The 17,367-nt window shown below is 39.4% G+C and overlaps 1 protein-coding gene and 1 long non-coding RNA gene across 5 annotated transcripts in view; one reads left to right on the plus strand and one right to left on the minus strand.

Moving 5' to 3' along the window:
• Positions 1-2,049: 2,049 nt before the first annotated feature.
• Positions 2,050-4,264, minus strand: LOC128850336 (uncharacterized). The gene is made up of 3 exons (XR_008447651.1): positions 4,197-4,264; positions 3,142-3,263; positions 2,050-2,743 (listed from the first exon to the last, which is right to left on the minus strand). It is a non-coding gene; the product is annotated as an uncharacterized LOC128850336 (long non-coding RNA).
• A 66-nt stretch (positions 4,265-4,330) lies between these two features.
• PACSIN2 (protein kinase C and casein kinase substrate in neurons 2) overlaps positions 4,331-17,367 on the plus strand; it is a 57,896-nt gene continuing 44,859 nt past the window's right edge. For 3 of the 4 annotated variants that reach the window (XM_054082637.1, XM_054082619.1, XM_054082645.1), the window contains exon 1: positions 4,331-4,468. The gene's annotated coding sequence lies outside the window, so the exon portion shown is untranslated. Of the gene's footprint in view, positions 4,469-5,477; positions 5,547-17,367 lie in introns of all 4 variants that reach the window. The other variant, XM_054082629.1, reaches the window with a different exon arrangement.

A 17,367-nucleotide genomic window follows, 5' to 3' on the forward strand; every position in this document is an offset into this window, starting at 1 on the left:
AGAATACTTTCTATGCCTTGATCATTCTCAAAGCTGGTACCTGTTAAGTGCGTGTCATTCACACCTGACATGATCGTATACAACTATTGAGAAATAGAAAGTTTGGACAGTATGAAACACTAATTAAAAATATTACTGTAAAAACAAACAGATAGTAAAGGATATTTCAGTCAATAACATGTTTTATATATTAAAAGTTCTTTCCCAGTGAAATTTGGGCAGTGAAATAGTAAAATTGACGGGATTTATGTGGAATTAAGTTGAATGTTCTGAAATCCTGTGTCATTGGTTGGGATATATAATCACTAATGGCATTACATTTGCAATCAAAACAGTTCAGGATTTAAATTTAGATTTAAAATGTAAATAAAGATATATAACACCTGGGCTTTCTTAGCTGGAGATAAACATTCTGAAGAGAACGCTAACATGTTACTGCAAGAGCCAAGAGACACTAATTAGATTTGCACTGAGTGAAGCCAAGAACAGAATTTATTTACAGAGAACATATCAGTGCTTAAAAGGACACATGGAATTTCTGAGGACAGCAGAAGACAACAAGCATATTTAAAAATAGATAGCGTTAAAAATAAAAATAACCGTGGGATACTTATCTAAAATGAGAAATTTTCTTTTTTCTTTTTTTTTTTATCCTTCTGAACTGTCCTGTCCTGTTCCTAACAGCCTAAATCAACAGCTCACCAGAGGGGATGTACAGACCGTTAGCCTTTCTTCAGAGAAAAACGATTGAGATCATCTTTCCTGGGATGTCCCATTCTGAATATACATGAAAATGTTCAGAGAACAACTGAATTTTAAAATTTAGGGGACAAAAATACCAAAATACTAAAATCAAATTTATGAATATGTTAAACTATTATTCACTATATAAGTAAATTATTTATAGCATCATAATAGTGTCATCACGCCAGGAGGCTGCATGACTGATGACAGACATAATTAGACCACTAATCTCTTTTAATTCACTGCAAGAAAAACTTAGTGTTTGAATATGCAAAAAGATAATTTACATTTTATAAACTGAAAGAAACGGGATTTTATTAACCACTGGGGTATATTTCCCCAAGCAGTTTTTTTAATATGTATTTCCTCAGTGCATGCGACCTCAAGCCCATATATATTTATACGTACATTAAACCGTGTTACTATAAGTAATGAAGTGAAACAACTGCATCAGCATGAGAATTAACCCCAAAGCAGACAAATCTGCTTTCGTGTAGAGAGGTAATTCACAGGAAAATCAATAGTGTTGATCCAAGAAGCAGACGAAGACAACACTAATAATGTTGCTTCTGAATTTTTTCAAATGGTACGTTTGGAAAAAGGGCAAAAAATTTACAATTAAAAATGTAAAGTTAAAATTCTGGTAGCTGTTACTGTCTTATTGACTTCCAGAAGTGTCTAAGCTTATCATCTAACTGTAAAAAGCATAGCAAACTTCTTGCAACTGGAAGAGAATGTTCAGCAGCTTGAAACAATATTCCATAAAGTGATGCCTTGAGAAATCTCCAAATATTAAGCTAAAATATTCGTATAAATTGTCTTTTGGTGAACTTTTTTTTTCCCAATTAATAGTCCTACTTTTACCTTTATATTTTTAAAATTATAATTTCATTGCATTTATAAAGATGTGTAAGTGAAAAGTTGGAAAACACAATTGTTATTTCTCAAGTTGTATTGAAACCTGAATCCAGTGTTAGCAGAAAAATGTTGTGTAAATTACTCATTTCTGATCATCCTCCAACCCCTGGGAAGGCAGAATCAGCTCAAGATCCATATGAAGAAGACTCCCAAAACAATGCCTTTGTACTGTGACAAGAAGGCTAAGTTTACTATCCCTAGATGTATATGTATATATTTTAAAAAAATACATAGTACAGAAAACAAAATGTGCAGATATATCTATAATAAAACATATACAATATGTAGATACAGACATTATAATGTAATACATAATAATTAATATTTTATTAATATATTTATTTTTATATGTATAAAACTTAGGAGCAGTATAGAGGTCTAGTGAAGCCCACACATGGGAACAGATGATTTGAGGAATAAGGCACTATTTCCCTCATTGTTAAAAGCCTGTCGGCTGGCTTTTGCAGCTGGACTCAGGGCCTGATTATACCCCTCTTGCTCCATTTGCAGCCATTGCCCTCATACTGGCCTAATAAATGAACATGAGCCCTAGTTTTCACAGACGGTGATACGGATGTGACTGGCATGGGTTTGTGCCTGGTGAAGCGATCTTTGGGGTACAAGCTGATGTTTAATCAACTCTGTGTGGAATAGCTAGGGTTTTTTTTGTGTCAGTCTGACACCAGCTACAGGTTGAACTTTGTCCTCTGCCAAAATGGAATTCCCTTTGTTCACAGTATGAACTTAGTTCTACCAGGGAGCGCTGATTTATGCTGAATTCCTGTTCTGTTTCTTCAGTCTTTCAACAAGTTTGACCATTGTTTGATCATAAAAAGAGATGAATGACTGTTTTGATGTTGAGGTTGAATAAAGTCTAAGTATTCGGGCAGGGAGGATTTTCAGCTTTGACAATGCTCGAGGCGAAGCGGAAGCTCAATTCGTGTCCATACAGAAAAAGTTGTATTTATGATTATTATGTATCACTTGTATCTCTTGTAAAGACAGCTGGTTTATGGGAAGCTTGATCTCATATTTAATGATACAGTCTGAGTGGAAAACTGAAGTGCATCTGAGGTCAGATCTGAGAGAAGAAACAATACATTACAAGATTCCCCATCTCAAACATTAACTTTTAACAGAAGAGACAGAAGAAAGAGAGATTAGGGAAGGAAGAAATCAAGTTAAATCTTAGAAAGCCTATAAACTTGACTGAATTTCACAGTAATGTTAATTGCAACTAACACAAATCAATTTTTCAAGGTCATTTCTTCATGAGATAAAGTTTACCCCAGTGCTATGGTCTCACAGTCCTACTGCGCTAATCTAAATTCCCAGTGAAGTTAAAACTCCTTAAGTTAATGAGTCACACACTTAGTGAAAGAGTACAGGGAAACTCAGTGTCTACGCTGATTATATGCAGACTTGCATAAGAAACATGGCCAAAAGGAAAGTACTCATAGGACGGTTTTGAAGTCCTACCCAATGATCTGGAGCTCTCATTGTCTTCAAACCAGGCTGTCCTCTGGGACAACGCTGGAGGCAGATCAATGATGAGAAGGGCAGATGGGAAGGAGATGCTGAATTGAGCGGAGAAGGCAAAGCTGAAGGGACGAAACAAGGTCACTGCAATGGCTGCTGCTTGGGACTTGAAAAAACCCTCCTTCTAAAACAAATAAACCTGAAAGATAGGCAAGGGCTGGAACAACCGCTCTGCCCGTGATACTGTTCAAGTACTGTGCGCCTCTGTTACAGAGGTGCAATAACACTGGCAATGTCATTTCAAAGGCGCCTCTGCCCTTGAGCCACCCGGGTCTGGCTGCCTCCCCAAGGCAGGAGCCAGGGTGGAGCGCGGAGCCTGTAGCCTCGCCACATGGGTGTGGGTGGGACACTGGCGGTAAAAACTCACGGTCGCTTCTTGGGATCTATCGGCTCAAATTCCCCTTTGGGAGACAAAACCTTCTGCTTGTCCTCAGTCTCCCATGGTACTAACGGGACAGTGTTTTCCTTCATGCCCTGTTCCATGGTGTTATGGTCAGCAGCTTCTGACCATGGATACATGCATCCATATGGATATACCCATCTGTATGAATGTACCTCTCCACACAGATATACCCATCCATATGGATGCACCTATCCATATGGATGTACCCATCAATACAGGTGTACCTAGCAATATGGATACACCCATCCATATGGATACACCCACCCATACGGATATACTCATCCATACAGATACACCTACACATACGGATACACCTACACTGTTACAGCTATCCATACAGATACACCTATTCACATGGATACACCTATGCGTACAGATACACCCATCCATATGGATACACCCGTCCATACGGATATACCTATGCATATGGATACACCTATCCATATGGATATGCCCACTCATATGGATGCCGCCATCCGTAAGGATGCAACTACTTATATGGATGCACCTATCCATACAGATGCACCTTACAGTTAAAGGTAAGGTTACAGGATACAGTTAATGATACACCTATCCACACAGATATACCTACCCATCCGGATACATCTATCCATATGGACGCACCCATCGATGCGGACATACCTATCCATACGGATCCACCTACCCACACGGATCCACCTCCGCACCCCTCCCGGCCCCGCCCGCAGGAAGCGGCGCGCGCTGGCAGCCGGAGCAGCCAATGGGCGGCGGCGGGGCGGGATCGTGGCGCTCCGCCCTGTCCCGGCCGGGAGGGGAGCGCGCGGCTGTCGGCGCGGCGCGGCGCGGAGCGAGCGCTGCTTTCCCAGCCCCTCCGGCAGCTCCCAGGTGAGCGCGGCGCCGCCCCGTGGGCCGCGGCCTCGACCCCGGTCGCAGCCTTTGCGGGGGCGCGGCTGGCTCTGCCCGGGCCGGGGAGGGCTCGCCTGGGCCGGGGGTTACCGGGGCCTGGGGGGGGAGGGGGTGACAGTGGCGGGCAGTGACAGGGACAGGGTCCCTGTGGGGAGGCAGTAACAGTGAAAGGGGCAGTGGCCAGTGATAGGGACGCTGGGAGAGTCAGGGACAGGGGCGCTGGGGGGACAGTGACAGTAGGGCGAACTCGGGGGGGGGGGCAGTGACAGTGGAAGGGTGGAAGGGACGCTGGGGGGGTAGTGACGAGGGGGGGGGAGCATGACTGGCAGTGACAAAGTTCCTGGAGGGTTGCAGTAACAGGGACAGGGACGATGGGGGGGGCAGTGGAAGGGTGGAAGGGGCTCTGAGGGGAGCAGCGGCAGTGCCGGAGGGGCAGCGGCAGCCCCGAGGCGCTGCGGAAGGACCGAGGGGCTGCGCTCCCGGCGGGCGCGGGAAGGTGAAGCTCTCCTTGTGCGGCGCCCGGCGGGGAAGGGCGGGCAGGGCCGGGGCTCGGGAGGGAGGGAGGGAGGGGGATGACGACACTGGCTGTGGTTCCTGTAGGAGGGAAGAGCTCGCTGCCGGTGATACACTCGTGCGGTGGTAGCAGCGTGGGAGGGGAAGAGGGGGCGAGGAGGGAAACCTGAAACTGAGCCTCTGGGATTTTTCCTCCCGAGTTTGGAATCCTCTCGTCCTGGGTGTTCATAGAACCGTAGAATGGTTTGGGTTGGAAGGGACCTTAAAGCCCATCCAGTTCCAACCCCCCTGCCGTAGGCAGGGACACCTCCCACTAGACCAGGATGCCCCAGGCCCCATCCAACCTGGCCTTGAACACCTCCAGGAATGGAGGATCCACAACTTCCCTGGGCAGCCTGTACCAGGGCCTCACCACTCTCATCGTAAAGAATTCTTTCCTATGTCTAATCTAAATCTTTGCCCTTTAAATTTAAAGCCGTTCCTCGTCGTCCTAGTGATGTCAGGTGGCGACCTTGATTTGTCGGGAGGAGGTGTTTGTACTGGGGTGAGTGAGGTTTTAAACGGCTCACAGCCTCCCGGTAGTCTTGTGATTGTCTTACTTGACTTTCCCTTTTTTGGCTTGCGGAAAGAATCTCCTCATCTCCCAGAGTGAAATGCCTGTGTGAGACACAGAAATCTCTTTATGTAGATCGAAGTTACCTGGTTAGAGAGAGACTGTATATCTACAGTGTCTGCCTGGCTTGCTGTACCCATCTTTCCCAACTGCTTGGCTGTCTGTGTCTGAAGTGACTCAGAAGCTGATAGACTTAGTCTTCTGAGACTTCATCATTTTGCTGTAGCAGTATGGGAAGCCAGAAGGGTGCCTGTGACATATGCTGTCCTTTGTAAACGGAACATTGGAAAATTAAATGTTTGAAAACTAAATGTAATCTTGCAGTTTTAAATGTTCAGTTTTCTTGATAGCTGTTCTTCTTTTTAACTGTAGGTTAGTTAGGATAATATAAAACAAGTACACCACTGCTCATATTTCCTGTACCTATTTCATTAAGTACATGATCCAGACTGGGCTAAAAAATGAGGCTGATGATGTTATTTTTTTCTTCTGTTGCACACCAGGACCTCACAACAGACTGCTTGAGAGGCTGCCATAAGACTCTTGGAGCAGGGGGGTGCACCTTTTTACCTTCTGCTAATTTGGATTTAATTCCAGGGTCTGTTCAGCTCATCTCTAAAGACTGAACCTTTTCTTTACTTTGAAAATGTAAAGTCGTTAAGGGTGCTTTATTATAATAGTCATAGTGGAGACCATATTATGTAAGCAACGGAGTTTTCATTCTGGTTTTAGTGCAACAGAAAGATGATTCTCATGTCTGTGATGAGAAATAAAAACATTGCTTTCTTGGGATGGCAGAGAAGGGAAGACTTGTATTTCTGCTTAAGGGAAAGAGGTAACTAAAACAGTTTGCCAGCTGTATTTCAGATGGGCAAAACTCCTTGATTCTTTTTTAACTATTAAGGTTATTAGCACCAAGGGCTCATGTGCTTGCTGTTTCATACCTCTACCTGCCTGAAATTGTGTTTTGTCAGACTCGCAATTTGCCTTCAAAGATAGTAGAGTTATATTCTGCCAATTATGATTAAATCAGGTTAAACAGCGTGTATTAGCGCGCAGGGCATGTCTAATTAGCACAATGCAGCATCATGTTAGAAATCTCTGATCATACTATACCACAGCTTATGTATGGTAAGCAGGAGAGGAATGCAGGTGCTACGTTGTCCTCTGTAGTGTTAACCTTGGCATGGCTGTTTAGTATTCAGATGCTCTGAACTGTCATTGGTGCATAGTTTACAGACCTAGAGTCAGTTTTTTTGGCTCAAGGTCTGTGTGTTGTGCAGTGCAATACTAGAATAAACACTAAAAACTGCCCTGGAGGGTTAAACTGCATATCACACATCAGCATTAAAAGGAAGATACATAGCACCATTGTAGTTAGCAATTAAATAGTTTATTAATGGTTGTTAGGCAAAACTGGTTAGGATTTTTCTTTTTTACTGAATGTTTTCTCTCCTTTTGAAGAGGGCGTGCTACAAGTCGATGCAGTAGTTAATATTGAACTGACAGATGGCGTTTGTGATTGCTGGGTTTGATGGTAGCTGTATGCATCTTTGTGGATAGTTTTAAGTATTCTTTAACTTTTCTTTTTTAACTGTCATAAGTTTTTGAGAGAGTTTTTACATTCCACAAGTCACCTCCATAACAGAAACTTTATTTTACTTTGTAGTGTATATTTAATTGCATTCTTCTAATTTTCTTTTAGACTCCTTTAGTATTTGACATAACATTATAGTAACATGGCTTTCTGACTGCAGTCATATCTGGGCAACATTCTGATCTATGAATGTTTGTAAGTAATACTTTCAGAAAATGCCTAAATTATATATTTTTCTAATGGCTAGATGTCTGCTTTCTTTTGTTGTATGAGAAATTTTGTTCTCCCCGTCTGTTTATACAGACCAGCTCTGTAGAGCTGAGCGATGGACTCCGTTAAAGATATCTTTCTGTCAATTCTGTGCCTCCCTGATTAGGGTTACAATGAGCCTAAGGGTTACTGTAACTTGAATTGGTAGCTTGTAAATGAGACTATTGTGCTTGTCACAGCAATGGCAAAGTATAAAATGCTTAGCTAGTCAAGAATTGCCCGTGCTGTATGAATCTTTGGGACGGATATGGATTAGCTAAAAGATAGCTTTCTGTAGTGTAACTGCACTTGGAAAATATTGCACCTTCTCATATCATAAGCCAGGAGAACGGTAAGTGCAGATTAAAGCTTTTTTGAACAGGTTTGTTTAATGTAAACTAATACATAGGAGTAGTGTTTTGTTGGTTCTTGGCATCTCTGCTTTTTAAAAGAAATTGTAAAACTTAATTCTTTACTTGTTGCCTGAGACCTGGAATGAAGTCTCTAATGCTCAAATTGAAGACTAGTCCGTGAGATTAATAACTTTTTTGTAACCTAGGTTTTAATTCAAATTCTGTCTCAATCCATAAAACTTCAAGAAGTGGCATTGTTCCTTTCAACTAAACCTAGTTACTGATTTTTGGCTTGGCTTAATCTAATGATGAATTGTTTTCAGGACATGAAAAGGAAGAAAGCAGGAAATAACGGTGATGTAACTGTACTGAGATAAACCGAGCTAAGTATTCTGAGTCTGTGGTTGAATAGAATGGTGTATTTAATATGAATGCTCCCTGGCTAGTTGTTTCACTGGAGTTGGGAAGAATAACCTCAAGTCGATAGTAAAAAGACTGTTGTATCGCAGATTTGGTTCTCCATCTACAGTGATAGTCAAATTTGTCATGAGGCTTGACTGTCATTCCTTTGTGGGCTATCCTGCAAGGTGCCTTGCTTGGGGCAAGGGAACAGTCGACATTTCTCTGATGGTGTTGGGCTAGAGTCTGCCTTGGTGTGTGCTCCTTAGTGTGAGTGATTCCGCTTGAACCACTGTGAACTGGTGTGCAGCAGTAGAGTCCTGTGAATCCTAGTGGACAGGATATGTCAATATTTGAGAAGGTACCCAGCCCTAATTAGTAAATAGGGACAGAGCTAGCACAGATATTGTAACTCTGCATTGCAATGAACTCCGAAGCACAACCAAAATGTGACTAAGGCTTTAAGTGCTGTGGCTTGGTTCAGCTTCTTACAAAATGCAAATATTTAAGAACTGTTCTGGCTTACATAATGTGTTGTAAATATTTTGACAGTGTTGGAAACCTGTATCTTGCAGTGCTTGTTCTTGGGCCAATGCAAGCCAAATTAACCCTCTTTGCTTGTGTAGGACTCTGCCTAAATTTAAGAGTTCATTTCAAGGCATCAACAGGCCAAAAATTTTGATCAAGCTTCTTTGCCTTTTATGATATACTCTAGGCCAATGAATAACGAACAAGACTACAATATAACAGCAAGAATTGTGAGGATAAGAACAGTCTGTCAAATCATATGATGAATTATTTGCTTCAAACAGTTTTGCTGAAACCAAAAAGGCTGCTTTTTATGTAATCTTTTGACTTAAACTTGTAGATATGACATAGTAGTCACCCTGAGAACTTGTGCCACACAGGTTTTAAGTGACACATATCAGCCTGATGTATTGCCAGCTGGTGACTGTAACAACAAAAGGTATGTATTGACCGAGCTCTGAAAGGGCTAGCAGAGTTCTCAAATCTACCTTCTCAAACTTTGCTTTCTGAGCGTAGCCAAGGGTTCTGGGTTCCAAAACCAGCTTTCACAAAACTTCTTAATTAGCATAGCAATGTCAGGTGACTAATGAAATAAGAATTTTATATTTGTTCTAAATAGCAGATGCACTTCACTGTTCTTCTAAATTTGTATTTGTTTATATTTCTGACTTAATAGGTCAAATAAAGCATGTGAGATGAATATGCTTAATGTGCCCTTCTTAAAAGGCATAAAGTGAGGTACAGATTTCAATAAATTATCTGCCATGAGTCATAGGACAAATGGTACATCTTTTTAGTTCGATATGTCTCCGATCCTCTCCCTTAATAGAGGCTTTCCTGGCAAATTGACAGATAACTGGCTCACTGCAGATTGGAACAATGCTGCTTTCTCATCAGGAGAAATGATAAATTTCTAGCACACAGGTCTCAGTAGGTTGAAGCAACTCTTTGTATTTAGTAGAACTACACATATACAACATCAACTTGTAGGCATACTTACTTCCACACTCCTTGAATAACATTTTTAAAAGCATTTTTTCCCCGAAGTCTTCAGGTTCTACCTCTACCTTAATAGTTGCAGATAAAAGCTTCGAAACTGTCGTTTACATGAAGTAATCTAACCAATCTAAGTAATCTAATATCTGGTCAACGTGCAGTTGTGCTTAATTTAAAGGAGCCACTGAGCAACTTGGTCAAGCTCTTTCTTAAGTATGTTGTTGCAGAGGCGTTACTACCATTGCTGATGGGCTTGGCCTTGGCCAGCAGCAGGTCCATCTTAGAGCGGACTGGCATTGGTTCTATCTGGCATCTCTCAGAAGCCACTGCTGTAGCTTTTCCCCGTTACCAAAATCTTGCCGCACAAACTCATCATTAGGCCTTGTATTGGGTTTGACGGCAGTTGTATTACACCAGAGGTTATACCCTTTGCCTTAATACATTCGATGATTTGATGCAGGCGTGGTTAAGATGTTCCCCACTTGTATTGTCTGCAAGAGAGGTAAACTTACTTGAAAATTTAGGATTAACCTCCTATTCTTCTGTTTCTTCCTTATCTCCTTTTCTGGCAATTTTGGTTATATCCTCAGGAGCATGTTTTGCACGTGGCTTTAATGAATAGGCACTGTGGATCATGCATTGATGTTCCATAGAAATCTAAAGAGAAGATCTTTCATATAAAGAGATGTTAATTGCTGCTGCTTATAAAATGTTAAAGTAGCTTGAGTATCCAGTTGCTAATAGTACTCAGTACAAATGCAAAAGCATGTTCAATAGATTTTAATCCAGGCAAGAACCATGTGTAATTACCTGGTCTTACCTGAAACAGATAAGCCATAGGACTTCTGTGAGTGAATTGCTTTTGGAGTTAGATATAGCCATAAAGAAAACCCTTTAGAAAGCATGAATGTAAAGTTTGCCACAACCGTATTAGTTTCCTGTTTGGCTAATTAGTTGTGCTTTCTGAAACAGGGTATTCTCTCCGATGTATAGTCAGATAATATATCCTTCTAGCTACCTACCTCACACATTTTGTTTGCGTCCTACAATTCATTGAGCACATTCAACTGAGTATTCCTCTAAATTTCAGAATTCTGCAACCTTGATGCTTAAAATATTAGGCCATCTTTATAAGTCAGGAAAATCAAACTTTTTCTTAGTACATACCAATGTGGATTCCAAATTAACATCTAGCTGGTGCTTATTTCAGCAAACAATCCAAATAGATTTATCAGGACTGGATTATCTTATCAGTTATTTCTTCAAGCTTTTAATAAATCAGTGGTGCAGTAAATCAGTCATGATTCCTGGTCTTTTTTGGGGTCACTGGTAATGACGGTAAATAGCTTAGCAGTAGCTTGGTGGAAGCATCCTGTTTCGTGATATTTCTTGACTGTGTATTTTGAGAGCCTAAAATAAACGTAATGTTGATTTAAGCTTGTATTATTCTATATCTTAATCTGAATACCTTGTGATAGCAAGTTGAATGCTATGTTGGAACTTAAATCCTCAGCATAGTAGTTATCATTCGGGGTGGTCTTATAAAAAGAGGATGCTGTTAAGAAGTTGGGTGTATTGATTTTTCTTTTTACTTTAATAATAATTATCAATTTATTATGCTCAAGTGGAATCTTTGTTCCATTTTAATTGACTTGTCTTAAATAAACGTACCATGTCCTTCTTAAAATGCTTACATGACATCAGTTTTTCTCCAGTCTTCTGGAGCATGCCCACTTCTTAAAAGTTCATGATTTAAAGCCTCCAAAGTGGTATTTTGAAATTTTTGAACAAAAGCTAATTTGGACATGCTCGTTTGGACTCTTGAGGCCTTTTGATTTCTGATTTGAGGGCTTATAATCATACCACTCAAATGTGATTATTTTTCAGCATTCATAGATCTTCTGCCTCTATTACTACATTAAAATGTTTCTGAGATATGAATGGTAACATTGTTGCCAAGGTTGATATAATAAGGACAATAAAGGAGGTTTAAATATATTTGAGGTCTTCCACTCGGAACTACTTCTGTGTTCTGTCCTAACTTTTGTTACATTTGTTACCATTAACTTCCCCTCATTTCCACTTCACCTATAGTTTCTTCAGCTATATTTTTTTTCTTTTTTCAAAGATGGCTTGGGAAACATCTCTTTAGAAATCTTGTGTGATTCCCTGTGATCTTTGTGTGACAGTAATATTATTTTATCAGATTGCCATATCTGAGTCTTTTCAGTTGAAGCTGGAAATGGTCTAAGTCAACACAAGACTGTTATGCAAGTAGTCACTTATTTTAGTTCTGCCATCCCATCTCTTTTGAGGTAGAGTACACATAGAGTTCCTTAGTATTGGGTGCAGAGTGCTCTTTGAGTTAGGGTATTGTCACCTATAATGTATGTGAAATTCCATGCCAATTTTAGAATTGACAAAGTGACATACGGAATGCATGTCAGTTGGACTGAAGGGCCCTGCAGTAAAGCAGCGTTCTCTTCCAGACAGCAGCTCGTTGCGGAAGAGCTGACTGCTCTGAGTTACTGGCCTAGGGTAGACACTGCTTAGTGCCCATGTGGTGCATGAGCTGTCGGAAGATGTTGCACAATATCTGTGGAGTGTCAGTGTTCTTTGACGTTAAGGATTGAAGTGAGTAATGAATATTATTGCAGAAGTGTCACTGCTCTTCTTGACCACTTCATCCTTTCTACCTACGTTATAATAACTTAGAAACTGCTCAGTCATGTGACTTCTGCCAGGAGGTTTCAGTGATACTAAATGGGCTTAATTTTTGTTCTTGAATGCAAAAATCTTATCTTACTTGTGTGCCTACTGCTTGCGCATAACAAGGAAAATATCTTTTTGCCTGTATTTTAGGTTCTCAGACTTTGTGAAAAATATCTTTTGTGTTGTGTTTCTACTTGTTTATTCCTTTTGTTAGTGTTAGATCTTCCAACTTGTTAAACTAGCTGAGAAGCTTGTTGCTGCTTCTACTCACAGTGATAAGGCAAGTAACTTCAAACCCAGTGATATTGTGTTGCTGTTAATATGAGGAAATTGGGTTCTTTCCTTGGTGCCCAGCTGTTTGTTCTTGCTATGTGCTCCTTGTTGTCTGTTCTGTGAATGGAGTTCATCCCCTGGTCCAGCAAGAAACCTCTTATGGCAGAATAATTTTCATCTGGCTAAACCTTAGCACCTGGCTTCCTGAACAGAATCAATGGCATAGGGATAGATCAGGAGGAGTGACTGGGGATGTGGGAGAAGATAAGATTGGTATTTGTCAGCAGAATAAATTTATACCATAATAAAGTGATCAGGCCTAGGTATTGAGATGAGCAGTATGGTGAATAATTTCTATAAAGTTAAGCTGTAAAGTAAATGTTGGATTAAACCAAGTCTTTATATAGGTGCTTTTATAATCCCAGGTATCCCAAAGAAGGTCAGAATGTAATAAAGTAAGGAAAATGTGTTGTCTGTATGTATGTATGTAAATGCAAATGTGTTGCTCATTCTAGCAGCTGAAGCTGTGCCGTGCAAGCTGCTGAAATACAACTAAGATTTAACACTTACTGCTTAGAGACTGTGCCCTTAAACTATTTATAGTTAAGGGAATTGAAGATGTGCTTAAACTTATGTTTCTTGAATTTATTTATTTTTTACCAATTTTAAATGCATGTCTCAGTAGATAATAAGTTTCAAATGATCTTGAAGTCATAAATTTTAAAGGTTTGAATTTGGCCAAGAAATCCTTTGTCTAAAGTAGCATATAAACAGCTGCTTTTGCTTTGGATTGTAGGATTCCTGTATCAGAGAACAATATGTGGGTTGAGTCTGTATCTAATTACTGTATTTTTAGCACATGGTTTAGATGAGGCTATTACATAGTTTCTGGTAGAACGTAAATCCTGTGAGTTGTGTGAGTAAAAGCTGTGCTGTGCAGTTTCAATCATTGTCAAGTCAGTAGCAGTTTACTAGTTGATACATGCACATAGATAAAACAAATTAATTCTGGACTTACTTTAGGATTATGCAAGTCAATCTATAGTTTCTTTGCTTTAGGCTTTGATCAATCTAATAAAATATGACTTTCACCAAAGATACAGCTAGCTGGGTTTTATCAATTTCTGTAGAGAAACTGAAACTGCAGTTGGAGATCTTTGATATTTCTGCCCCTTTTGCCCTCTTCTTTCTTGCAAAACAGGCTAGATAGAAAGCATCTTTGCTTCTACATGTTACTAACTATTGCAGCAACACTTTGCTTTGTGTAATTAAGGACAAACTGTGCTAAATTTAGTATATGCAGTGTCTACCAATTTATTGCAGAACAAAATTACTAGTTTTATGGTACTAATTTTAGCAGTTTATGCCGTTTCCAAGAGATCTTACTGCATAGCAAGGAGATATGGAAAGTGTTAAACGGGTTTTGGTGTTTTCAAGTACACCTAAAGTTATTTTTATTGTGCACATTTTATTTATTTTTTTGCATTCACAGTGTTTATTTCACATTTCATACATATGGATAAAATACTACTTTTTAAATTAATGCTGAACTTATGCCATATATTTCAAGGTTATTTGTCTGAGTTGTGAATTGTTAGTGGTTCAGCGATGAAGTTTATGAAGTTTCAATGAGACTATTAATATTCAGGGAGGTGTAAAGTATCTAATTTGGCTAGAATACTCACTGAAATGCGATTTATTAGGTAGAAGAAATACTATGAAATGCTGTTGTACAAATTGTCTCTTTAAAGCTGAAGATTTTGTAAACGTGCTTCTCTATAAATGTGGTTTGAATTTGTCAAAGCAAAATGTATCATATGAATCTTTGAATTAAATTTCAGCCACTTTCCCTAGTTATGCAGCTATGCTGGCTCATGCGAATTATTGAAATATGCAAAGAATAGCATATTGCACCTGGGCATTTACAGCAGAGTCAGTGTGTATGTTTATATTTAGAGTACTGTGAAAGATTTCCATCTGGCTATAGTATCTGCCCTAAAAGAGGAAGGAATGCAAGTAATGTCTTCGATGTGTTTCACCATCGCCCAGTTTCCAGTGCTTAACTGCTTTATGGAGCTATGAATACTAAAAGGGATGCTGGAAATCTAACTAAATAAGCTTAAAAAGACATTGAAATCTTGCTTCCTGGTTGGCTAACCTTCTTTATGAATGTTTTTAGGTAAAAAAAAAACCCATACTTTTGAGTGAAAGACAAGTACAAGCAGGGATTTGGCGTACATATGACAATGCATAAAATGGAAATGGAGCAGCTTTATAGTTTTGTCTAAAACTAGCCTACTGAAACTTAAAGATTGAAGTGAGCGAGAAGTTACCTACTTGAAAATCCACTAGACTTCTTATTGGATTTCTTCTGGTTTTGTCTGGAATTTAAAAGTTGATGTAGAATTACTGGTTATCTGTGTTAGGGTGAATGAATTTAGATGATAAATTTCGTCCAGATCCTGAAACTTTTGAATACATTCTCTGAGTATTAGAGGGCTGTAAGAGATGAGTTTAGAGATTTTTTCAGAATTTGGATAAGTTTTCAATGCTTCTGTTTTATTGACAAAAATGCCAGATTTGTGCTTGCATATATTGAACCTTGAGCCAGAAGTTTTTCATGTAGCTAGAAGGACCATTTCTAGAACATTATATTCTAATTACTTTGTCTCAGTGTCATTAGTTTGACTTTTTTGCTACCTTTCAACATATCCTACTTAGATTACATGGTGCTAGCTTCTATTGACTTTTACCTTTCCCAGACACTAGAATGTGGACAGTGGTCTTGCATTTTGATTTATGTTTGTCAATTGGAACAATGCAGAATTAGCCAAATTAATTTCAATGTTACTTTTGCAAGGTAAGTCAGCGCTTAACCTGTTCAAATGGCCTTTGCCGCACTACTTTTGGGTTGAAAAGGTTGTTTTTAGAAAATTCTGTATTTCATGACTACTGTAGGGATATAGCTTATATATTCTCATACAAGCAACCAGTGAGAACTTAGAAGAATCTGTGGAACCCTTCTGGTGTTATATAACACTACTTATGTTGCAACTCTGAATTGCTCCACTTAGTACCAGGCATTGTTATCTGGAGCCTCAGAATGAAGACCAGCAGAAGATTTTTTTTGTGTCAACTGCTGTAGCTGCTTTTACAAAAAGCTCTCAAAGTTGAACTGCAGGTGGTTACTGTATTCTAACAAAGTGTTGGCTTGACTTAAGCTGGTTTGGTGTCATACACATGTAAACATTTCTGAAAGAATAGTTGTCTGCCTTTGAAAGGAGTTTTAGGTGCCAGTGGTAGAAATGCAAGACTGAAATATTTTGAGGTCTGAGTTTAGAGCTTTATCTTTTTTGTGGAATGTACTTGGGTGTTGATCATTAACTCTTTTCACATTCTTGTGATTTGCCTTGCGAATTGTAAGCCTGGATTTCCTGTGCTCTCAGGGCAGCATTTAGCAGAAGATCAGATAGCTGAATGTTTAATAATTGTATGAAGGTAGTAGGAGATAATAGTTCAAGTACCAAGAGAGGAAGGTTAGTTAGTAAAGAGAACAAACTGGATGTTACTGGGACAAGGACTATTTTGTTGAGTATGCTGTACCAAATGACTGTTCTTTCAAACTATTAGTTAGTTGTGTATTTTCAATTTATGTTATGCAGATGGACTGTAGTGGAAGCCCTATATCTTTACACGAATTAATTTATAACTTAAATTTTCTGTGTTGTACCAGAAAAATGTTATGTTACTGTGAAATTTTTCTTCAGATAGTATAATTCATAGTTAAAGGATTAGCTAATGGCTTTGGCTGCAAGATGCAGCTGTGTAGTCTTCTACTTTAGCATAAGAAACAAAGAAAAATGGACTGCAACTGTGTGTGTGTATGTGCACACGCGCAGGAGGTAGAGAAGCAAATGAAGGGTGGGAAGCAAAATGGCAGTGGGAATGGTGCTCTTGGGATTGTGATCTGGTTCTTGTCTTCTGGAAGTTGAATGATTGAAGGTGTCTTGTGAATACTAACTGCTGGTGAGTCCCCATCACTGGAAGTTTTCAAGATGTGACTGGACAGAGTGCTAAAAAATCTTTTAGGCTCCCCTTCCCATTAAAGATTGGACTAGATGATCTTTCGAGGTCCCTTCCAACCTGGGCTGTGATTCTGTGATAATTATAATTGACACTTATTTGAAGTATTTCTCATGGAGTCTGATTACTGTAGGAAAGTGTGTCTATCGAACACTCTTTGAAGACTTACTTGACACGTATGGTAGTCTGGCTTCATCACTCCAAGGACTTCACTTTGTTTCCAGAGTGCCTATGACCCTAACTATAATACTCATCTTTTGCTAATCTAATCAATTATTGCATTGACCTCTCATAATATCTAGTGTTAAAAATGTGCATAGATCTTACCTTTATTTTCTGGGAAGCTAAAAGTAAAGAGATTTCTTTCCTGTTGAACACAAGTCTGGTAGACTGCCCTTTGTCACAGTTAACTAGCTCGCTGTTCTGTCTGACTCAAGACAAACAAAGCATTTCCAATGCTGAAATGTAACCAATCCATGAAGGGATCAATAAATATTGGCCATCCTTGTTTTCAAATTGTCATTTTTGTTTGGAATTATGGCTCCAGGCATTTTAAGAGGGT

The sequence above is a fragment of the Cuculus canorus genome, chromosome 1, assembly GCF_017976375.1.
Source record: "Cuculus canorus isolate bCucCan1 chromosome 1, bCucCan1.pri, whole genome shotgun sequence".
NCBI lineage: Eukaryota > Metazoa > Chordata > Aves > Cuculiformes > Cuculidae > Cuculus > Cuculus canorus.